Genomic DNA, 25305 nt, shown 5'->3' with positions numbered 1-25305 from the left:
GGTGGACCAGTCGTGCAAAGGGCTGAGCGAGAGACCGACAGAGCAGGCGGATGAAGGAGGGAGGCAGCTTTTGAAGAGTGAGAACAATTATGGCACATCGGGGATTAATGCCGGAGGCCGAGGCGGGGGGGGGGGGGGGGGATAAAAAATGCCCTAAGATGTAATTTGGGACCCTCGGGTCCCTCGTTAGCGGGACTGGGACTGGTCGAGGATGGGAGAAAAGCAGGCAGCGGGGAGTCGCCGGGAGTAGCGGAGGGGCTAGCCCGGGGGGGCTGCGGGCAGCTCCGTGGGTGCGGATGGCTCCGGGAAAAGCCATCCCAGGGCTAAAAAAAAATAAAATAAAAAAATAATGGGGGAGTAAGGGAGGGGAAAACTGCCCCCCCCACCCCCGCAGGAGCAAACCCGGCGGGAGCGTTGCCCCCCCCCGGGGGGCGGTGGGGCCGCGGAGCCGGGTGTCCCGGTGGGCGCAAAGAGCGCGGGGCAGCAAGAAGGGGTTAAGGGCGGGCGCGCTCCCCGCGGCCCCGTGCGCCCCCCCCGCGCACGGCGCCGGTTCGGGAGGTGGGGTTTTTGCGTGGGGTTTGCGCCGCGTTCGCCCGGCTCCCCCCCGGCCGCTGACGCTGGATGCTGCGGCCGCGGGTTTTGCTGCGGGAGCCGCGGTTCCTCCGGGGGCTGCCGGCGTAAGGTTGGGCGAAGGAGCCGAGCATGTGTGTGGGTGTCCCCGTGGGTGTCCCCCCCCCCGGCCCGGCCAGGTAAGAGCGGGGTGCTTTTGCGGCGGGTTGGGGAAAGGAAAGGAAGGGACACGGGAATAAAGAAGGAAACGGGTCGCGGGGGGGGGGGAAGGGGAAGGGGAACGGCGGCCCAGGGGGATGCCGGGGGTGCGCGGTTGGGTCGCTGGGGGGGGGTCGTGTCCGCGTCGTCCCGCACCCCCCGGGAAGGGAGATGCGGGCACCGAAGGGGATGCGGGGGTCGGGGCGCGGTTGGCGCCGGCCGGGGGGTCCCCGCGGAGCACCCAGCAGCCGCGGTTCCTCGGTGGGCTGCCGGGCTGGGTTCCTCCGTGGTCCCCCCCCCCCGGCCGGGGCGGAGCGGAGCGGTCTGCCGGGGTCGGGCAAAGCGAGCCCCGGGCGAGGGGGAGAGGGAACCGCGGTGGAGAACGCGGGGATGGGGCTGCGGGTGTGTGTGTGTGTGTCTGCTGGCAGAGGGATGCTCCCTCCCCGGCTGGCAGAAATGCATGCATAACTTTTTGCTTCATCCAGGCAGCGTTCCTCGCTCGAGTTTTAGCTGCTTTTTTTTTTTTTTTTTTGCTTTCCCCAGGCTGATGTTGCTTCCGTGTCGCGAGCAACATAATGCAGCATGTTGTTTTATTTATCCCAGACAGGAGTGACTTGCTCTCTAAACTACAAATTAAACGATGCTGCTTGCATAACAAGTGGAAATAGTTTGTATCTTACATACTAATCATCCGTCACTTTTTAGACTAAGCAAAAGCGGGTTTTGGGGTTTTTTTTTTCCAGGGAGGGTTCGGTAAAACAGTCTGATGTCTTGCAGCAACGTAGTCATTTTCCCTTGCTGGATTAATGTGGGCAAAGGATTAAGAGCCAGCATGGTGATTAGGCACCCGGAGGTGCAGGGAAGAAGGGGAGCATTTGGCTGTAGAGAGAAGTCAGGTTTTGTGTTTGTGCTTGCACATCCTCCTGTTTACGTGGTTCGGTTCAGGACCTGCATCCTAGCAGATAAATCCTTTAGCGGAGAGCAGGGACCGGTGTAAGCCTCCTATTCAAATGGTCACACTACTCGTAAGATCCTTTCTGACACGGCGCCTACCGCGCTCCCTCCCAGCGCGCCGTGCCCAGCTGCCCATAGCCACCCACCGTGGGGCCGGGGATGCCACGGCCCGTGGCACGTCCCAGTGGCATCGTGGCTGCCGGAGCCCCTTCCCTCGTTTCTCTCGCTCCCTGCCGAGCAGCTCCATCCCAGGTACGCATGCGGTGCTCCAGCCCAGGCTCCCACACGCTGCTGTCTGCTGTCGTGGGGCATGGTGGCCGGCGCCGAGCATGGGAAGCGGGGTGACGGGGCCCTGCGCTTCGGGCCAGCGTGGTGCACCCTCCAGAAGCCTATTCCGCTCCTTTACTGGCCAGGACACTGATTTTTTTTCTTCTTTTCTGGTCCTGAGGAGCTTGCATTTTTACCCTGCGTTTGTAAGTGCCTGGAAACTGCTTAAATGGCTCTTGAATAATCCTTCAAAGTCACCTCCCCTCTTTAATCTAATACCAAAAGGACTTACTTTACATGGCTAATCCCTCTTTTACTTGCTGTACAGCCTTATTTAGAGGTGTGCGCACTGCTAATTTTCCCAAAGCAGCCTGCTTCAGACAATGGCTTCCGCTGGCGTGCAGCAACCTCTCCCTCCTGTGCTGAACTCTGGGCAGAGCTGAATACATCTGACAAGATTTTGCTTGATTTCAGGAGGTGTTTCATCAGATCCCACCAAGCGAACTAAGCCTTCGCGGGAAGCCACGCCAAGCCCTTTGTTTTGTGTGTGTTTGTAAATAACCACCTGTTCGGGTTTTGTGTGTATTTGTAAATAACCACCTGTTCGGAGGCTCCGGAGGGTCTCCTGCCCCGTGCGTTAGCTCGCCCGGAGGCAGCGCGGGGCTGGCGAGGACTGGAGTAAGGCAGGGTGTGCCTCCAGGTAGTTGGAGTTGAACGATCCTGGCAAAACTCCGGTGACTTGGAGATTTTCCCGTCCTTACCTTCTGCGGTGGAGTTGAGCTCTCTTCTAGCCCACCTAGTGTTCCCAGAATTTTAAGCTTTGTGCTGTTCTACACAGTGACAAAATAGATGTTTTGAATGTGAATGACGGCAGAAGAAAAGCTTACCTTTGCAAGAAGCCTCACTTCTCCCTTAGCATGTAAAGAGTAAACATGACGAACCGATACTGCCTTCAAACCCTAACTTCACGCGTGTTACCAGTGATGTCCAGAGCTCCTCAGCCCCTCGCCTGAGGTCACCACGGATGGCCGGTGAGGGGCAAGTGTGCCTTCAGCGTGCGCTGGGTGGTGGGAGGGGGCGAGCGGCGGCGTGTCCTCTCCTCTGGGCCACGAGGACACCTTTGGCCGTGGTGTGGCACAAGCCCTCTTGGACGGGTGGTCTCTGAGACCACAGCCGTCCTTTCCTGGGGTGGCCTTAGTTGTATTTCCAAGTGTTAAACCCTCCACTGCTTGTTACCCGAGTGCTGAGTTTTAACCGTCAGCTGAGGAGCGTTTATTCTAGAGGGAAAAATAACAGCGCTGCAAGACAGCAAGCAGCTGGTGAGAGAGCCCACCTTGATTCCCAAACTTGCACCTCCTCATGCGTGAAAGTGTTTCTTGTTGATAGCCAGGTCTTTATATTTAGTGGGATTAACATTTCTTTGATTTAAAATACACTCCTGTGTTACCCCATCAGGGACAGCTAAGAAAACAGGTGTAAGCTCCTGTACAATTTCTGCCACAGATGCAAAACTTCAGAATGATTTTATAGCTGTTCTGATGCCATGTGACTTATTTCCCTCAGTTTAGGGAGTTGGCTTTGTCTGACAGTTCTGTGTAGTTAACTTGATTTACAAAAAAAAAAAAAAAATAAATCAGAGTTAAAGACAAGGCAGAGCTGAAGGAAGGATACTAACCACAGGAGAGCTAGATCGTTGCCTTTTTATTTTTGCTCGTGGTCTTTCTGAGTTTTATTTGCTGAAGCGTGATGGAGGTATTGGCTGCCCGTGGCTGGTCTCCATCAGGGGCACGGGTGGGCACAGCCCTGGCGCCGTGCAGGCAGCTCCTGGGCTGCAGGCGGTGCGGGAGAAGATGCTATTGCTTAAAAATACTCTGCTGCGTTTGAAAGTTCATAAATCATCACAGGTCTATTTTTAGCCATGTTAGATTAGAGCAAGTCTGGGGTTTCTTCCCACACCTCCGTCTGTGGCCTAAAATGACCCAATAATGTCCCTGTAAAAGCTGTTTACACACTCCCTTGATTTTGCTGGGGACCTGTTGTTCAGCCCCGTTGTTATACAGAGGATGGGGCTCAATTGGAAGAGAGTTTGATGCAACAGTTGGGAATTTTCCTTCACATGCAGAAACTGGAAGTCTGCTGCTTGGTGCATGAGTGATGTGCAGCCTCTGACAGGAAGGTAATCACAAACACAGAAAAGTAACATGAATCACACGAAATCCACAAATGTCAGCTCCAAAGCTCTAATCTAGGCGTGCTGCCAAGATTTAAACTTGCACACATCTTTACTGTTATCTGCTACAGTGGTTACTCAAATATAAATACGAATATCATGACAGTAGTGATTCATTTTTTTTATTATTAGCAAAGCAAATATATAATGATGACATCCAACCGATTTACTGCTTCATGCGTGTACACGACTATTCCCTGTCCCCTACCATCATCCACCAAAAATGGCGATATTAAACCGAAGGCTCTTGTGTCAAATCTGCTTGCAATCTTGGCATAAATGAGTTTCACATTTCATTATGAACCAAGACAACAGTATTTCCTACACTAAACAGGGGTTTCCAGTACTGTATGTGTTGTACTTGGGAAATAACTTCATTCTTTGCTTTTCCCTAGATACAAGCAGTCGCTTTTTATCTTAATCTGCAGGATAAAAATCTGTTTCAACAGGACACCAAGAAAAAGAAAGATTTGTTGGGTTTTTTTTAAATTGCTGGGTTAAATCACTGAAAGTCAAACTCTCAGGACCACCAGGGTCAAAGTGTTTTGAAAACAATTAATCTAGTGACTTTGCCATATGCATGATTCAAATTTAGGAAGCTAGAGCATAAGGAGCAAGTTTTGACTCTGCAATGTAAATTGGGATTTTTGCTCAGGTACGTAATTACAGCGTAGATGTATCAGCATGTGGAGTTCAGTAACGTAAGTGATGCACTTATTGCATTATTCCACTTTGAAAAAATGTTTTGGGGACTCAAGAAAATAATCTACAACCATTACATTTTAAAAATTACCTTTAAAGGTTTTTTTTTAAAAATTATCTTTAAAGGAATTTTTTTTAAATTGTGTTAAACAGCTCAAGGTTTCAAAAATGAGGCTCCACCACATTTGTTTCTTCTATTAATTCTTCCATAAGGTCCCAGCTGATCAGCAGTTGATGCTCTATTACTTGAAGGTTTGCTGGAAATGTCTCGGATACAGTCAAACATCTTTTTATTACTGAATAAAAGTTCTGATATATCCAGTACCAAGCTCTCCTAAGATGCATTATACTAAAGATTAAAAGCAAAGTACCATGAGGGTACTTCACCACCTTTTCTCCTCTTTGTTTTTCCAGAGGCTTTGAGCCAGGCTTCAGTGACACTCAGTGGACACAATCCTGATTAACCATCTCACGGGGGCTTTTTCCCCATTCTTGTCTGTAGAGCAAGATGTGGTTGAAAGACCAACTGTTAGGCTTGGCTTTCTCCAGATGTTTTTTTAATCCAGGAGGTCAATATGACAGCACTCCCTGCCGTGGTCCTTGTTCACAAGTAGCACAGTCCAAAGGACTCCTCCATCAGTGTCCCCGCACCTCCCGCGGTCTTTCGGGAGTAGTTTAATTTCCGACCTGGTCACCACTTGCATCTCCTGGGATTTCCTAAATTAACATACTTCGGAGGTGACTGGTGGGGGGAGCATGGGGGACTGCACCCAGCCGAGGGGACGTGGCCAGAGCTGCTGGGACTTCAAAGAATTTGTTGGCACTTGGTAGCTGTTCAGGAAACAAGTCAGTCCTGAGCTGCTTCTAACTCCACGTTGATTTACCCTTCTGTAAGTTCTCTCAGTATAAGATCTTTGTTGGCCTCAGACAAAATCTGTGTTTATAATTTATTTATATAAATGTTTAGCCAAGGAAGAGATGTGGTATTTAAACCCAATCTACGTAAGGTTTAGCAGGTCATTTTAGTCAATTAGAAGGCTAAGAAAGGGAACAAATAGCATACTTGGTGTTTGTAATGGAGAAACCTGTATTACAAATGGTAATTTAATCTAAATAGTACTGAATAGCAATAACCTACCAGTGTTTTTTTAACTGAACTGTAAGTGCATGGTTTATTGAACTCTTTTTATGCAGATAACAAGGTATTATTTGGGAGGACTTACAAACAACATCATACTCAAACAAACACATTTCCATCTCTATGCTTCCAGTAGTAGGAGTGTGAAAACTCAACTAGCTGTCTGGGAAAGTCCACAGGATTGCCGAGCATATTCAGTGCACACTGCTTTCCCTGCTCCCCGGCTGTATGTTAATAGTTCTGATCTCCCATTTTTACATCTTTCTAGCTATAGCTATAAAACCTTGAGCAGAAATCTTTCTCCAGTTTGATCCATAGCCACGGTTTGGGCGATCTCCCCCTTCCTGGGCTCTGTTAATGAGCAATCAGTAGAAAAAACGAATTCTGCTCAACCCCCTCTGCTGGGTTTAGTCCCGTTTTCTCCATGCCCATCTTTTGACTGAGCCACAGTCTGTTCTTCTGTCCCTCTAGGCAGTCCCGCGCCACTCACTACCTACGAGCTAAGGGCTGACCTTCGGGGTGGGAGAAAGCCCGTAAGCTGCCCAGGTTGCTGTCAGGCAGATTTCCCTTCCTTGGACTGGTAGTATTGGGCTCGTATCCGAGCTAGATTCTTCTGTTAACTTAGCTGTAGGTTTGTACCACGTTTAAGTCAATAATCTTTTATAGGACAGGTTGTGTGTTAGCAAAGAACAGGTATGGGTGAGTCGGTGGCAAACCAAACATCCTGGCTAACTGTGATAGTGCTGAGCTGCTTGCAGGGGGATCTTAGCCCACCCATGGCAACCTTGGTTTCTGATGCCATCAAGTGTGAACTGTTTGCTGGGTTGATGCACTGGCTCTTGTCCCCTGGGACCTTTAGCGGGACCCTCCCATTTTATATAGCATATGTGTGAGGAACCTGTAGCTGGTGGGCTACCAATGGTGCATAAATTTATTTCATGTGATATTCTTTTTCCATGATATTATTTGATAACACTGTACTTAACTTTGTGTTAATGGTGTGACGCACAAGAGCTGTTTGAAAGACCTGCTCGGTGCTGAGCAGAGGGGGGTTCTTCACCTCCTGCACAGAGCACTGAATAGCTTTCATCAAATAAGATTTTTTTATCACTGCTACCCTGCTCTTGTAAAATGGAGGCAAAAACTCTGTATCCTCTTGTCATGAATGAATGGATGAATCTTCTTGGTCTCCTGTCTTTTGGAAAAAAAAAAAAAAAAAGAAGCTTCTGAACAGCACTCAACTCCTAGCTTTTTTAAGAGAGTTACTTAGCGTAAGAGCAGAACATTTGCCTAAGAGGGTTTTAGTCCAAGAATGACTTTTCATATTTAATTGATCTGTATTGTTCAATTAGGGAGATGTATAATGCCCTCTGTTGTGCATGTATAGCTGGAAGTAGAAATGAATGAAATATGAAGTACAGCAGAAGGGTAATTTCAAACAGAATCAGCTCGTAGCAATGTACAAAACAGGATTTCAATCCAGGCCTTGATATGCGTGAGCAAATATAAGTTGTGTAAATACATCAGATTGTTAACTTTGACATGCAAATTATTTTGAATTGTAATATTTGTTCTTATTCTGGCCAGAATTCAGTAACCTTTTTGTTCCAAATCATATTTATAAACATTTCCAACTCCTGAATTAACGTTCAAACGTATTTCAGCGCCTTACGCTTCTCTGGAAACAGCTTGTTTGGGCATCAGAGCCCCCCACCCCGGTTTCCCAAACCCCGCTACGCTGTTGAGCGTGGGGAGCTCAGCAGGGCACGCAGCAGGGTGACACGCAGAGACACGAGTGACACCGGTCCCACAGGGTGGCAGCACTCAACCCGCATCACCCGCACGGCTCCGGCTGCCGCCCCAGCAACATCAGCCCCCGGCTTGCAACGGCGCATCCCGCCCCGCATCCCACCCCGCATCCCACCCCGCATCCCGCCCCGCATCCCACCCCGCATCTCACCCCGCATCCTGCTGCCCCGCATCCCTCCCCGTCCAGCACAGAGCACCCGCAGCCAGCCCTGGAGCTTTGGGATCGTGCCCCTCTGCGCTGGCCTGGGAAAGAGCTAGTGCCGGTTTGCAGGCTTTTAGATAGATAGTGAATTTTTGCACCTATAACCCTAATCACAATTTCTACGGTATGATTTCCTCAGGATTCCCAATTCTGAGGAATCCATGAAAAAAATGCGTCATTTTTCTCCTTGACACATTTCTTTAATCGGTGTCGTGATTCTCCGTTGACCCATCCTGCTTCTCAGCTTACCCCTCACTTTTCCCCACTGCTTTTGTACTCGCTGTTATCCATCTTTACTTACACAGCCTGATGCAGCAGGTCCTCTTACATTTTGGCTGACAGGTAAGGGGTTTTTGTGGCTTGCTCAGCATTACCCTCTCTCTGCTCCTCCTCAGCTCCTTGGCTTTCAACACAAGATGACCAAGAGAACAAGAGGATTCCTCTGTTGGATCCAACAGGGTCAGACTTGCTGATAGAAGGCACCGAGTATTCAGGAGGAATGATTTTAAACTGCAGAAATCAGTGCCCGTGCACAGTTTGTGCAGAGAAGCTGTCCTGAAAGGTGCGTGGCACAAGGGATAGTTTGTCTGTGTGCACTTCTACTCGGTGACTTGCAGGAAGGCTTTCTGGGGACGTACGTGTTTCTGTTAAGGGTAGCTCAGCATTCGTCCAGTCCAGAAATCCACGTGGCAGAAGAGATCTGCTTTGCCAGCTCCGTTTTCTGTGGGCAACAAGCAGGCATCTTGGCGGGCAGGGATAAGGTCTGTGGGCAGGGAGGACGGGCAGGGCAGATGGAAAGCACGGAGCATCCTTCCTTCTCTGATCTCTGCTGCCACAGCAATATTTTCATACTGTTTGTCAACACTTCCTGCAATGAATATTGAATGAACATATCACACATTGTCTTACCGGGGAGGCAGAGATGGGAAAAGCAGATAGGGTGCAATGCTAAGCTGGGTAAGGCTGAGTCTGTCCTAGGGAGCGCTGGTAATGCGCTGCTTTGAGTGAAAGAATTGCTCAGGTGAATTCAGTGTTTGATGGGTCTCTTCTAATTGCAGGTGTAGGGAAAAAACACTAGTCAAATACATCTGAGAATGAAGAGCACAGAACGTGGACTGGCTCAATGTTTTCTCTAGTCAAGTGGAAAAAAGGAAGCCTAGTATGAGAAAGCTGGAAAGGTCAAACTAATTTGTACTTGCGTGATAATGGGTAATACCTCTATTGTTTATGAAGCTTGCAAAATCTTTCCGGTGTTAACCGCTGTGATATATCTGATGGTGATTTTGAGAAATTAAAAATGAAGTAGCAATTGTTCCACCCCCTTCATGCCTTAATCTGTTTTGGTTTAGGATTCCTTTGGAAAGTTACATATTCTTTACAAATTAGTTACGATGAAATGTATTCAGTTCTCTTGACTTCAGTATGCTGTGGCTGAAGGAAGGAGATATTTTTAAACAAAAAAAGATTAATAGTGAGGTTGATAAGAGTAAGACTGAAAACCTGCCTGTGTCTTGCTGCTTAAGCATTCTGACTATGTTCCCCTGTTTGTTTATTTTGCTGCAGTCTTTTCTGTTTATTTACTAGGGTAAGTGGAAATTTTATATGCGTGTATAGCTACTGCTAATAAAATAGGAATAACTGGTCACCTCCTAATGCCCCAGACTGCCTTCTGCTGCCTCAGTTATTCAGGCAGATTTGCGGCTGCTTTTAGTAGCCACTGGAAGTTGTGTGAATTTTCCTGGGATTCTGGTTTCTTTCCTGGGGGTAACAATGCTACCAAACTCTGTAATTTTCCATGAAACAGTAGGGAGCTATATCAGGAGTCCCCCCTGCCTCATATACAGCAAGAAGTGTAGGCTCCAGAGGAATTCATTTGCTAGGCTTATCGCTGAGACATTTAATATCTAGAATGATTTAGTATATCAAATTCTAGAGTTTTGGGCTGAATGTAGCTGCATTCGTCATTGTTGCAGAACCTTGACAGTGAACAAAAGGTGCTGCAGGGAACATAACTCACGCAGTAAATTAATGGGTTCCCAGCTTCGCTTGCTCAGCTAAATGGAAGCTGGGAATGGTGTGGTCTCACTGGCCGAGGGCTTTCCACAACAAGTGTGTGGGTTAGGAGTTTGCTCGTCCTTCATCCCTGGAGTGGATATTGAAAGTGTAGCCCTCCTGCCAACTGGCTGTGACTGGCGGTTTTCACTCTTGAAGGTACTTCACTATGAATGACTTGAAACGGAGGGGAAAAAAAAAACCAGCTTGTTAGGTGTTATGGGAGCATGATGCAATTGTTTTAACAGGATTTTTTTTTTTGTGGGTGTCCATAGGAAAAAAAGGATTTGATGGAGAAGGGTTCATATACTCTAAATTTTATCATGTCACACTGCAACAGAAAACTTAAAGTTATGAACACAGTATGTCCAGTAACACTCACAGGGCACATACCATCACTGATAATTTTTGCCATGGGAAAGGTATATGCATTGCAAGGAGGTATTTCATCACCTTCAAATGATGAGTTCTCCCAGTCTGGTCTGGGCTGAGAGAGAGCTTTGTCCATAGACTGCTCTGAATCCCATGCAGGCTGTTTTAAACCAGAAATCTCTCCAGGATCCTCAGCAATAGTCATGTTTTAGACTATTGGCCATAGGAGGGCTGCAGCCCCACATCTTCCTGGTCCTGATTTTGATCTTAGCCCTTTTTTCCAATTCTGCCACCCTTACCAGGAGATAAACCCAATTCCTGACAAGGTTCCTATCCTCTTTTAGGTGCCAAATTACTGGACGTACTGAAAGGCAGGGCGTAGCTGAGAAATATGGGATGAGGAGAGATGATGCTCTAAACTGACAGTTTAGTTGGTGGTGTGTTTTTTAGGCGGAGGGGGAGGGTCAGCCTGTTTGCAATGATCAGCAGCTCCTGAAACTTGGATGTGAACTGAAGTTGTTGAGCACTTCATCGTGGAGAGCTGACTGTACATTTGGTAATTGGCTCAATCACCCTCAAGGGCTTAGAAATTAAACATGCAGCAATGCCTGAGAAAGCAAATAGATGGAGGGGGATGGATGACGGTGTGAAGCGGTTTGAAACTGCAGCTGAGTTGCGCCAAGAGGGCTTCAGAAAATGTGCAGAACTGGGTAGCTGCTAAATGCTGCCACTGCATGGTTTTGGCCACGTCAGGCAGTTTCATGAGCTCTGAATTTGCACTTCTGAAGTTCAGGGAGACTCTGCGTTGTTTGGCACATTAGGCAGCTGTCCAGAGCACCTTTGCAGTGTATTGAGCAGTTCAGTACGCCCACGTTTGTTCCTTGGGAGGAAAAACCACCAGAAACCAGGTCACCTGCTCTCACCACAGGTTTAGGTGTGAGCTGGAGATGCTCTTCTGCAGAAAACAAAACATCATGACTAATATGGTCTTTTGAAAAGCAAAGTGCACTCTAGAAGATGCACGTTTGAAACTGTCTGATTTAAGGCACTGAAATGGTTGTGTCCCAACATGTTCGGAGTACACTGGGATCATGCCACTGCACAGGACCGTGCTAACAACATGGATCAAATGGGTTTGGTTGCTGCTCCTCTGTTACCCTCCGTTTGGGGTGGGTCGGTTTGTTGGTGAGGGGTGTAGGGTTTGGAGTTTTTTGGTTTGGTTTCAATCTTGATTATTCCCTTTGAAGAGCAAGTTTCAAGGCCAGTCAGTGTTTTTCCAGTGTGTAAGTATAAAGTCCGACTGTACCGCGTGAATGTACTGTCTCATCTGCTTTTCTGCTTCAATATTCTGGACCACTGAAGTTAGAAACTTGACAGCATGTGGCAAAAGGTGCCAATAATAGCTCAGTAATACCTTCTTCTGGTTTCTTCAATCTCGTGTAAGTGGGAGCTTGCAGCGGAGCTGAATAGCACATTGTTGGCCAACCTCGGGTGGTATGAGTAGAGTCCTTACAGTAGATTAAGTGATACATCACAGCTCCTGTGCAAACATTATATGGAGGAGTCCATTCTGCAATAGCTAGCAGAAATGGACGGGAGTGCAATGTTTGTATTGCTGTTTATTTAATTACTTTAGAGTTGCTTCTCTGTATACACTTGCCTGCACGGCCGTGCCTCTGAGGCTCTGCCTCCTCCTGGGCGCTCTGTGCTGAGCAGGAGTGAAGGAGATGGAAGTTGCTTAAAGAAACCGGGACAGGGCAGTGGCAGGCTTTGTCACCTCTTTGCTTTGGGAGAGGAGAGGCATGGGAGTTAGAAGAGGTTGAAAAAGGGCAAAGAGCATGAGGCATGGCAAGAAAACTTCAAAAGGCAAGGATTCTTCCTTTCTCCTCTACTCAGACTCTTCTCTCATTTACTGTTTCGTTGGGTCCATTCACATGGTGGCTTGTGCAGTTAGCAGTAAGAATGACATCCCATAGAAGACTGCAACACGAATGCTTCTCCTCTGCCAGTGCAATCTAAGGAAGACTTGCCGAAAAAAACTGTTTCTGGTGGTTCTGCTGCCAAAGAGGGTCTCTTGCTTCAGAAGAGGAGGGACTGACGGCGGTTAGCTGGACCGTCCCCTTCCTCCATCCCGGGGAGATTCCTCCTGGCTGCCGAGGCGGCGCAGAGGGACGAGGTCGCCCGTTCTGCCCAAAGAAGACATCTAGCGCAGGTGTTTCTGGTTTGCTCTGGGAGGAAGATCCTTCAAATCCTCTTTTAAAAACATTTAACCTGGCACTGGAGTGGTCTCTAAATCAAAACCAGCTCCAGGACCAAACCCTGAGCTGTTACGCTGTTGTCATTTTCCTTTATTTTAATGTCAGGAAGTTCTGAGATTTGTGGTGTAAATATACCAGCCAATGCTTCCAATCATTCCCAATGTATCCAGAGACAGCAAGGCTACCTCGATAGCCTGCTTGCTATCAGCACGCACTGTATCTCAGAACCATTTTATTATGATGATTATTATTGTATTTTAGAACCATTACCTAAAATATGGAATCTCTGCCCCTAGAAAAGTGGATTATCCTTTCCTGGATAGCTAATTTTATTTCACTCAAGAAAATTTGATTCATATTTCTGCAGCATTGCCACTAAACAGCTTTCTAAGCAGAGTTGCAGTGCAAGACCAAATTAGATTCGTGTAGGGAGAAGGGAAATATTGTTGTTGCAAGTGTCCAAAGGGGTTGAAATGAAAATAATCTTATAGATCAAACTGAAATTCAGTTCCGATATTACGGAGATAACACAGTTCTATACCTGAAAAACCCCATCTGTCAAAAATAAACTTCAGGGTCACATTTTAAAATGGCACTTCTAGTTCTGGATCACGTAGCTTCTCTCTCTGGCAGACCTGGGATGTCAGCCCCATGCATTACCATGGCACAGATCTTGCAAAGTAGTTTGGGCTGCATGAGTCTGCTCAATAAAAAAAAATTTAAAAAGAAGGTGGCAGAATGCTCTTCAAGGATTTATAAAATCCTTCACAAATTGCACCAGTCTGAAATGGCAGATACTGTCTGTCTTGGCGACTTTTGAATAGGACTCCAAAAATTTAGGCCAGACTATAGCTAAGCCCAGTGTCTCCAGGAGGAAATACCTTGTGAAGTTCTGTGGTTTGAAGTAGAAGCAGTTTGAATCAGACTTAAGAACTCATTTGACCTTTGTTACTGCAGTCTCTGAATGGACTTAAAATTTCAGGTCTTTAATTATCCTTGTGGAATTCTCCTGAGCTGGTTGTGTGCTATTTTATTGGAGGCAAAGGACTGAGGTGCACATGTGAAGATGGTCAGAGATACAGAGATATTTAGGCACTTCAGTTTCTAGTAAGCTCTACCCAAATTCTTTTAATTTTAGTGTACTGAGCTATTAAAATTAATAAGTTTATGGCAGAGGAGAAATTTTAACACTTGACTTTATCCCCCATGGATTGCATCATAAGTCTGCCCTATGCTTAACACAGATTTAATTATTTTTGCACCTCTATTTTTGCTTTGGCTCACCCTTTCCCAACTGCATGGGGTTCAGGGTCTCTCTGAGTACTTGCTTTAAAACTGCCAATACCTGGGACTGAAAGTATGTTTTTGAGAATGTAATCAAATATGATCTAGCTGTCTAAACCATTATGAGGAGACCTAAGCATTCGCATAGAAATACTTGACAATATCTATACTAATGTAATGTCATCCATTAGTATTGTGTAAAATATAAAATATCATACAATATTTAAATCCAGCTGCAGTGAATCGTCTATAACTATACTGACAGTATCTAAATTTAGTAACTAATTAAATTCCATGGAAGAGAAGAATGCATTTCTCCATTGCAATCCCCTTCTTGTAAGGACAAAGATTATGTGTATTATCTGTACTTCTATTTTTACGCAGTGTAGTATATTTTTATATATATTAACTATATACCCATATTTTCTGAATTTCTACCTCTGTATTTCAGCGTCTCGGCTGAAAAGGACCTGGGGACCCGGGGTGATGCAGGCTGAATGCGTGCCGGCGCTGAGGCTCAGCCGCCCTCGGGTCTGGCCTGTGGCAATGAGGTTGGGGGCGAACAGGGACGGGACCGTCCCCCCTCCCTCGGCACTCATTAGTCTACGTCTGGACCCCACTGTCCGGCTCCGAGCCCGCTGTGAGATGGGTGCCGATGGGGGTGGTTGAACTCAGGGGGGCCACCGGGGTGGCAGGGACCATGCCCTGAGCAACCGGGTCTGGATTCGTCCCGACTGTCTGCTTAGAGCATCCTTCATCCACGAGCAGAATGACTCTTCTCTTTTCACTGAAAAAGCCAACTTGTGTGTTTTCTTTCCCAGCCGCTTCACTGCCTGAGCCTCTGGCCGTGGAAGACTCTGCCTTTAAGACTGTGATGAAATTAAGCGTGTACCCAAGCCCTCCCAGGATCAGGGCCAAACACTTTAAATAATTGATGGACTGCTTTATTACTTTAGCCTTTCTAAAGTAAACTGAGTTTCAGATGAACATGAGCTGACTTAGATGTTTTGTTGGAAAAAAAAAAAGCCCTTTGAATTGCACTGATTTCCTACAGGATTACTCGGGACCAGAAGAAAATAACTTCTTCAGCTTCATCCTTCTTTCCTTCTCTCTAATCAAACATCTCCCCCCCCCCCCCGCCCCGTTTGGGCTTTTTGGATTCTTTTGTAGGAAAAAAAAGAATCCTCTTAAATTAAACATATAATCTGAAAAGGGGAGGGGAGGAAAGTTGTCATTAGTATTTGTGAACTAAAGTTGGCCAAGTATCCCAAGGGTATTTTGATTTTGCAGGGTATATGTCTGTGTAATTTTTATAAATGTTTATAAATTAATAATACGACTAGAATAGATGCATTTCCCGTGACACCTGCCAGTGTGTGTGAAACAATGCAAAAGTAGAAGTATTGAAAGTTACTGACCCAAATATTGTGTAAGTTGAGAAGAAAAGGCGAATGGAGGCCAAAAAAGTAAATAGCAGAAAGAGAAGCAGATAACAAGCATCCGTGTTTTGATTGCTAAATGGTACTGTGGTCTTGTAGACTGGTTTGTAGGAAGGGTGTCAGTTGTACAGGCAGGATATGGGAGAAAGTAGAATTAGTTTGTTGAAAAACAAGCAGGAAATGTGGGTCCATTTTGGATGGCTCCTCATATTCCACTTTTGCAAATGGCTAAATATATTAGCTGAAAATAGAAGTGTGGCAGAAATAGCAGAGTTACACTGGGCTGCAGGGGGAGGAAGCTGCATTAGAAAAAAGGATGTGCAGTAGTCCAGAGAAGCGTTGCTTTTTGGAAACGTCCCTTTGAGCAATTTCTCCAATGGAAAATGTCAATGAAATAGGACACTCCTGAGAATTAATTTATAAGACACCTTATTTTTACTAATGATACAACATACCGAATTATTAAAAATTCTAAAAGCTACATTGGACAGAGTGGTTCGTAGGTGCAAATATGCTTTGATCCAAAATGCTTTTTCCCCCCTGCTCTCTTTTTTATAATCCTTTTACTCTTTGGGTCATATTACGTGTCTGAACACTTTCTTAACTTTTTCTGAATCTGAACATGTTTAGAGGTCATAAAACTGCCTTTGAGGTGACTTTGATGGCATTAGGAAGGGAGTAAAGTGGTGGTGTGTCAGTAGTATGAGTGGGCTGGACTTCTGATCTGGGAGAGCATTTCCAGCCCTCCAACATGATGGCATGTTGTTGGCACAGATACCCATTATCATTGGTCACAGTTAAATTTCATAAAGTCTTAAATACCTTCCACATGTTAGCAACACTGCTAATACGAATGTAAAAGCACTGTAAAGTTTTTTTAAGACCAATATTCATAGCTGAAAAAGAATTCCTGCTGTTGTCAACTGATTCATTATCCTCTTCACGAAGAAAAAGGAGATTCAGCCTTCTGCTGTGAAGGTTCCTCTGTCCGTTCATCTCCTTAGCCACTGTCACTCATCCCCTTCATTTCTGAACCTTATCATTTTGTATTCCAGTTATTGGATTTGATCCATCCATCAGCTGTCAGTAACTTGTCAGAGACCCCGGACACTTCCACATGTATTTTCCGTGCAGGTCCTGCCAGAAGAGAAGAATATTGTGCAGAGAGGGCTGGGCAAATCACAGGCTCGATCCATTTTTGCTGTACTTCATCTTCAGATTCGCCTTTTTTCACCACTTTCCCCCAGAACAGAACCTGAGAATTTGTAATGGGTAATTTTCGATTTGTGAGGAGTTCATGGGTTTCTTTCTATGGATAGACAAACACTCCTATTTCAAACTGTTTTGACAAAGCACATAAGGGAAAATTCTGCCCTCCACTACACAAATAAAAAGGAGGGTAAAACTTTGCCTGTTGTATTTCTTCAGCTGAACTTGATGATAATGCTTAGAGAGAGGTTTCCATGGTGAACATAGAAAAATCAAAACTGAAAACTGTTTTCTTTTGTGTATTTGCTGCTATTGTTTTTAATGGTCACTGTTCTGCACATTTAACAGTCATTATCCACACCTTCTACTTTGTGAATACATTTACATATTTTAAATCAACATTAGCAGGGAAAAATCCATGATTTGCCTAGGGCTGCTTATGATTTTTTATTTTTTAATGCTGAAATGCTCAGGATATCCTCCGGTGGGATCTGTCAGAAAGGTCTCTTCTAGCAGACAGCTTTGCTTATTTGATAACTTTGTGTATTGATTCCTTACATCACCTGCTTCTTACTCACTTAGGCTATATTTCATTTCTGTTCCTTCTTCTGTTGTAAAAGTACAAAATGAAAACCTGGTAGCAGTTTCTTGCTTTATTCATTATTTTTTCCTGTTGGAGCCTCATGTAGTACATTCCTTGTCTGTTCACCAAGCACTTTATTTTTTTTCTTGAGCAGAAAGATTCTGGCTTGGAAGCAGTAAAACTTTTAGTCCAGAGTATTGAGAGCCATACTTGTAGCCTAACCAAAGCATCCAGGATGCAGATGGAATTCCAGCATCGCTTTCTGCATCTTTGCCCGGCTCTGCGTGTGTCCCACGAGTGTGACACGGGGACACTTGTGCAGGGCCACGGCCAGGGAGCCCTTAGCCCTGGTACCGCAGTCCTGATCCCCAGGACTTCTTCATACCTAAAGCATTGGTGACGGGCCTGCCAGTATCCATCGGTTCTCGGTTTGACATCTTACTCATTATTATTTTCATTCCCTTAGGAGAGAAAAATGTCGCGGTGTCATCTCGAGAGCCCGTTACTCCTCCGTGCCTTTCTCCAGGTCATTTCTGTGTCGGTCACAGGAGGCTGCAGCCCAGGGAGCATGCTCCTGCCTGCTCTTGCTCGCTCCTGCCTGCTCTTGCTCGCTCCTGCCTGCTCTTGCTCGCTGGGAAGCGCTGCCTGCACTTGTTCCCGCTGGAATCGCGCCAGTTGTTGCTTTTTCTTGCATTGTTTCATTGGAGTCGGATGCTGAAATCCTGCTCTTGTTCCATCTCAAGTAATTAATTAGTCCAATTTCCATTTTAAATTTAACTCGAGCTCACTAAAAAATTTGCCAGCCCTGCCAAAGTGCTGACATGTGTTTTACCAGATATTTGTCATGAAAGTCTTTCAAAATAATTCCCAGATAAAAGTCAAGTACAGTGAACAAAATGCTCACAATAATCTTAAGTGACCCTGAATATTTAGCTGTGCTGATGAATAATGGAGAATGTGTTCTGGAGAAAAAAAGAGGATGCGAGATTACTATTAATTTTCCTTAAACCCCTTTGCCAGGCTCTTGGTTTTGGCCTTGCTGCAGGAGATACTCAACATCTCGCAAAGCAGTGAAATCTGTAGGTAAGGAGATACCATATAATATGATTAAATACCTGACCTGAATGACCTCAAACCTTGTTGAGCTGGTGCCTTGGGGGCAACGTTACCCTCCTGAGTAGACGCAGTTCACTGAAGATGAATTTGAAGCTTTTACCCAGTATACATAGCAACTCTCTGTTGCTAAATAAGAAAAAATGTAAAAACTAAGAAAGTAAATTATATCTATTTACAACCTGTACATATAATCTCAAGGTGGTACCGTCATCTGTATCCTGGAGTGGCAGTCGTGCCACGGCAGCACGGGATCGCTGCCGCTCTCGTTAGTGGCTGTCCCTTTAAATGACTGTCACTGTTGTCTGACAAAATTTAAAACATTAACTTGTTAAATATTGCCTGTTTAATATACAGTTCTGTGTGATTTGACAAATGGATTTCTTGAGTTTAATGCGGAAGAGAAGCTAAATGAGTTAGTAAATGTTAATGTGTCCATGTTCTTCCTAGATAACTAGTTGCCCTTGGGACAGTATCAATAAGTGGCATTTATATGATATTATGAATGTGTTAATTATGTGTAGACAAAATAATGAGTAAGCAAAGGTCAAGGACAAATGCAGTTTCCCCAGAAATACACATCAAAGACCCTCTAATATTTAAGTCATTACCATTATTGAATATTCAGTGTCATTTAAATTATGTGCATTTTTTTCATTGCGTATATTTTTAGGCTAGAAGATATTGAGCAGCTTTAAGGGCTGTGCAAATGTTTTGTAACAAAATTCAGCAAAACTTCAGCAGTGGCTGGACTATATTTTCTACATCCATTGGTTAACTGCCAGGTAGAATTTGGGATTGATTTCTTGTTTGAGATGTAACCTTGTGATGTTTTTTTTTTTCTAAATCTGAAATGAAGGAAATGAAAATGTGGCCATGCTGGCTATTAAACTGCTGAACCTTGAAACTCAATGCAAATCAAAACAAAATGCTCTTGAGACCATAAATACCCAACTTTGCCCTAGTTCATTGGGCTGTTCATTATCAATGCACTTTTAAAAAGCGATGCTGTTAGCATGCTGGAGATTTCAGTCTTTGCTTTTTACTAGCAAGCCATAAGTACAAATACCTGTTTGGCAGGGACCCTTCCGAAATCCAGTGGTTTTTGTGACATGAGGCAAGAGGAAAATGTAGCTGATCAATACAGCCATTAATTAGAAGGAAAGGTTCAGCCATGACTTTTACTTCTAAACTTTTACATATTGACATCTGGCAAAAGAGTTAAGAAGTCAATAAGGATCTAAAAGTTACTGTACTGTTAGGTTGCTCACTGAGAAATAGCAATTAAGCCTTCTCTGTCTCCCAGGACCTTCTCTCGCAGGTGTCTGGAAGCATCTCACTACCAAACAAGATGCTGTTCATATATGAAATATTCATGTTATGACATCAAAACATGTTGCATATTATTTCAGTACAGTAGGCTGAAATTAGATTCACATTTTATTTTGCTTATAAATGCCTGTCAGAGTTGCTAAATCAGTTTGCCTTTGCTGTCTTGGAATAGTGTCAGTTTGAATTTCCTTCATGCTGCATATTGTTTTGGGCAAAGACACATTACTTCTATATTCAAGATGGAGTGCCTCACACTCCTTAAATAAAGGTGAAAAAGCCCAACAATTAAGATTACTTAAAAAAACTTTCTGGGTGGCAGCTTGGACCCCTTTTAAAGTGATACAGAACCTACCAAATGCTGATGCATCATGATCTTTGCTTCCCCCCTTGTGCCAGTATCATGCATATGGTGCACAACATATTATTTAATGGTTGCAGGGTATATAACAAGGCATTCTGGGGTCTAGCGCTGATGAAAGTAGAGATCAGCTTTGAGTACCGGATTTTAGGAGTTATAGAGCTGAGGAAGGATCAGATGGTTTCAGCGGTTGCAGCTGCCCTGTGAGTGTTAAGCTTAGGCTGTGGATGCCTGGGCCATGGGACACGGGCATCTGCATCCTTCAGACTGGGTCAGTGGGTCCGAGAGGAAATCAGGGCAGAGATTTGGTCTTTACCTGTCGGCGAGCTGTCTGTTACGGTGGTGGCATGACACAAAACCCAGCGAGCAGCAGTGCTAGGCTCCGACGGACCACTCTGACATGTAAAAGCATCTGACAAGGCTGTGACCTGGTCCTTTAAATCAGTAGGCAGGGGAATTAATGCACTGTTAGCTTTTTTGGCACTGTAATATTGCATTCATGCATAAATAATCTATCTCATCTTAGTTATCCTGTTGCTAAAAAACCCAGCTTCTGTCCCCAGTCTACCAGACATTTGCATTAGAAAGATCCCATCAGAGAAGCTACACGTGCTTGAAAACAGCTATTATTTTCTTCCCTGCCTCTCTCCTGTGTTCTTGTCACCCAGCCTGTGCCTGCAGCTGCTCCCACCTGCACTGGGCAGGTGCCTCTGCACCGCTGCCTGCTTCGGCTCGGGGGTCCGCGGGTTTGGAGGACACAGTTCTCCTCAGAAGCCACTTTCAGTGTATATATATGTATATATTTTAAAATTAAAACCAGCTCTTTAAACTTTAGCCTGCCTCCTTTTCTGTTTTACTGCTACCCTAAGTGTACTGCTGAAGTTTTTAGTGCAAAAGTGCCACTGTCTTGTGCTTTTCCCTGGATTTCCCTTGGTCTTTGAACGTAATTCTTTTTATTTACTACCAGTAGATTTTGTAAATTGAGGGTGTATAGTTTGTTGAGGTTGCTGTTTTCATTCATTGAATATAATCATAGTATAATTCATAATATATAATAATAAAATCAATTTTATTTAATATAATCCAAACAAGCATAGCAGCTGGGCTATAAAGCCTTCAGATCACTCTCAGCAATAGCTCATGGGATCTGCAGTAGGTCTGGAGCGAGGCACAGAGGCTGAGAGATCTACAGACCCAGCACAGCCCCTGGCAGGCGTCTGCTCCCGTAATGGGGGATTTGTTAGGTGCTGCGCCGGGTCCTGCACCCCCTGTGTCTAACTCGACTCTCATCATTTGTCTCCTGCTATATGCCGCGATATCTTTTCAAGATCCCTGAAGTGCCTGTGTGCCTCCTTGGCGTGCTCCCAGTTGTTTTCAAGGACCTGCTTTTAAGATAAAATCACATCTGCAAAGCTCCAGCCTCGACAAAACCTCTGTACTGCTCTTTTCGAAAAGTGAGGCTCTCGTGATGAGCTTCTGCATTTTTCATTAGGAGAGACTTTCCAAAAAGATTTTTCTGAATGATTTCTTGATAGCTGGCAATCTCCCGAATCATTTCTCATACAGAAATTGTTCTTCAAGGCGTTTTGTTCTGGTAACAACTGCCACCAAGCTTGGTTTGTCACAATTTCCAGCCTGTAACTTGGAAAGCGGTGTTGTCTATAGGACTGGTCTGAGCGCCCACCGTGGTATTTCTTGCTCTGAAGGAGTCAGTGGGTCACCTCGTTTTTTCTGTGCCTCTGTGTTTTCCTGCCTGGCTTTGTGGGTTTTTTTGGTCTATTCCTTTGGGGTCCGATAGTCTTTGAGCTTGAACAATGTGGCCGATCTGAGCTCTGTTTTAATCCAATGATAAATAGTTAATTTTGGAGGTTTAGGTTGACAGCAAGCCACCTTGGAGTGTCAGACTGCAAGACTTTGGTTTCTTTCTATAATCAGATAAGGAACAGATATTTCCTGTAAATCCTCCCCCAGTGTTCAAGTCATACCATTAGAGCATTAAGTCAGATACATGACACCCAATTTCAGAGTAATTCCTGAGGAAAAAGCACATTATATTTTTTTAATGGGCTTCCCAGGACTTACTTTGTTTCTTCCTGATGAATATGAATTCCAGCAAGTTCATCTGAATTCTGACCTTCAAATACACAAAGGCTTTTTTTAGAGCAAGAATATGGTCTTTAAAATTAAGTACTGTCCACGTGAATGTCTTCCTCTCTTCCTTTAAAATCCCCTTAGAGTTCAAGAATAGAAATGTTGTAAGTGTTCCTAAAATTCATCTATGTATTTATTATGAACTACTTGCATCTTATAGAAATACTATTCATGTCAACCCGACCAGTACCGACCTTTTCTTTCCAAATGGCTTTATTTGGATTGTGTGCTGCATACACTACCGTCGCTTCTCTTCATCTCCTTTTCTTCTGATTGCCAAGTAACATCAAGCAGATTGGAGAAACTTCTCATAATGTACTGTGTGGCTTGCTATAACAGTCTTTCCCAAGCACCTTGGTTGAATAAATACCCATTGAATAACTGAAGAATGCATTCATATTCTTTTTATTTTGATTTATGTTCTATCTTCCTATCTGTGCATCTTCAAGAGTAATTGCCAGTTTTCACCTCCTACCGAGAAAGTACAATAGAGCTGAAGAATAAGTAAAATGTGCTCTGTTTCCCTGCCTCTCTTTTGTAAGGGAACCTTTATATTCTTACCCATGCATACACTAATAATTTGCAAACTGAAAATCATAACCTCATTCTCAGCTGGACTTGCTGTAAAAAGCTGCTCGTATGCTTTCTGTGTTTCCTTTCCTCGCGACGCTTGCCAACTGGAGACCTGTACATATGGCCCGTTCCCCTTTACGAAATAAGTCAGTCCAACTGTGATGTCGTAAAGGTATCCCAAATGAATACGAAGGTTGGAGCCAGTATGTTCCCTATTATAGACATCATATTCCCATGCACTGCTGATCTGATTGCAGCCAGACTATATGTCATGCATTTTAATGATCCTGCCAGTACAGCATCTCTCCGAGGATTACTGTGCGGTCTCCCCATGATGGGTGGCAAGTTCCTTTCTGTCATCTGATACAGGATGCTGTTAGGGGTGACTGCAGTGTGAAATATCTCTGCATGTTGGTAAAATACCGCATTAGGTTTGAAAACACTCTTGAAGCGCTGGCTGTCATTGCTCTGCAGGGACCTTTTCTTAATCTGAACAATAATAAGGTCAGTTGGGTGCAGCAGGATTTTTCCATCAATTAGTTCAGTCATACTTCTAACAAGCGATATATAATCATGCATGTTTAACCTGCAGGTTACACGGCCTAGCTAGCTGTGTGACCTACAGATCATAGAGCTGATAATTTCTTATTTTGTAAGCAAAAAATTTAATAGAGATTTCCAGTTGAATTGTCCCCTCTTACATGTTCAGGCTCCTACCTAGCTACTAATCAAACCGCAGAAGTAAAGCGCTTGTCATCTGGACCACCGTGCCTTGGTATTCTACCTGACCCCTCAAGGAAATGAAACCAGAAGCACACTTTGCTTGTGAGCCTTTCCTTTCCAAATTAAGCAAAAAACCAAGCTCCAGGTGACCTGCTCACAATGGGTTTCTTCTCAACTTTCTCTTTTCCCGTGGCCATGGACACTGGAAGATCTCCCTGTGTGCTGATGGGTATCTATCTCACTCTCTGCAGAGATCTGTGGAGAACAAGACCCGCAAGCCCCTTTCTCCCTCCCTCCGCCGCATTGCAGGCTTCTGCGTTGGATCTTAGTTCAGTTCTTATCTGTAGCATCAAGATACACCAGGCTTTGGCTTGGGAGGGTGTGGTGTAAAAGCTGTGACAAGGGGGAAAATGTCCACATGCTAGAAAGTATTTTCAAAGCTGTTGGAGTACTTGGGTTGGATTTATAAATTACTAAAAAAAAAAGAGTTACACGGTTATCATTTGAAAATAACAACTTTTCTCATAACAAAATGGCATGTTATGTGAGCCTGCAATAATTCTGCATCTTCGAGACTACCAGCAGGGAAAAAATAGTCAGAAAATTACCATTCTACTTGAAACTCACTATCTCTGAACACCCTAAAAATCCTGAAGTTCTCATTTATGCAGGCATTCAGCGCTGCTTAAGCAAGAGATTCTAGCAGATTGTCCAGTATTTATGCACTTCCCATTGGATCTCTTCATGTGTCAAATTTGTGGAGCTTAAGTATCTCATTGTGGGGTACAAAAACCTCATTCAGAGAGAATTGAGACCTCAGTTTCTAATAAGCATTCTGGCACCATTTTCTTCTTTATTGAGGAAATAATAAAAATTCAGCCATTTAGACTACCAAACTGTCCTCTTTTTGCAATGTGCAGTTGTAGTATTAATCAGTACATGCCTCAACAACCCTAGGAGGAATTCATTATTTCTGTTGGCATAGCATGGTGTACTTTCCCCTTCCACTTGAAATACGTTTCTCGCTATTTGCAGGATGATGTTTGAAAAGTTTAAATATAAAATGAAAAAGCAAGGGCCATGAACCAGACGGCAAAAAAACCTCAACTCTTGCAGATTTATGTTGAAAGTTACTTTAAACGGTTGAGGTTGGCCATGATGTTCCGAGTGCTTATACCAAAGAACAGGTTACTGTTCTCTTCCTACACTGTGTTGCCATGTGACTGCCTAATTTGACACTAAGTGTTAAATTATCTGTCGGACTTCTGACTTTTAGGTCGGGTGCATTTAAGCAAAACTGTCCCATCAACTGAACTGCATCTCACAATCCTGGAAGTCGTTATAGCAGGGCTAAAATCAAGAGCTGATTCAAGATTACTGACCACACGCAGGCTGGTATACCAAGCCTACTAGCTGCTTCACGTAATCCCAAATCAGCAAAACACAGACACAGAATGCTCAACACAGGCAGTAATACAAGAATAAATAAACGTCATTACAAGGTCAATGTAGCTAAATTGGTATCCTCACTGTATTATAAGAAAGTAATGAGAAACACCTTCAGCCTCAAACAGAAGTCAATAGAAAATCAACAAACGGGTACCGCAGACATCCTTTTTCTAGCAGGAACTGGGGACAACAGGCAGACGCTCTGGAATAACATAAATACACACGCACAGGCATGCACAACCTTTAAGAAAAGGACAAACACATTCCAGTAAGCAGCAAAACCACCCACTGCTGTTATTTTATGAATAGATGGTAGATTTGCCTTCTGCATGTTGGTGA

At 44.6% G+C, this 25305-nt stretch overlaps 1 protein-coding gene across 2 annotated transcripts in view; it reads left to right on the top strand.

Moving 5' to 3' along the window:
- Positions 1–563: 563 nt before the first annotated feature.
- LOC104320855 (contactin-4) overlaps positions 564–25305 on the top strand; it is a 348268-nt gene continuing 323526 nt past the window's right edge. Inside the window, exon 1 of one of the 2 annotated variants that reach the window (XM_069811811.1) lies at positions 564–749. The gene's annotated coding sequence lies outside the window, so the exon portion shown is untranslated. The remainder of the gene's footprint in view (positions 750–25305) is intronic. The other variant, XM_069811804.1, reaches the window with a different exon arrangement.

This window comes from Haliaeetus albicilla, chromosome 24 (assembly GCF_947461875.1).
Source record: "Haliaeetus albicilla chromosome 24, bHalAlb1.1, whole genome shotgun sequence".
NCBI classification, from domain to species: domain Eukaryota; kingdom Metazoa; phylum Chordata; class Aves; order Accipitriformes; family Accipitridae; genus Haliaeetus; species Haliaeetus albicilla.
The sequence above is the reverse complement of the archived record's forward strand: the minus strand, read 5'-3'. Positions and strand labels throughout refer to the sequence as shown.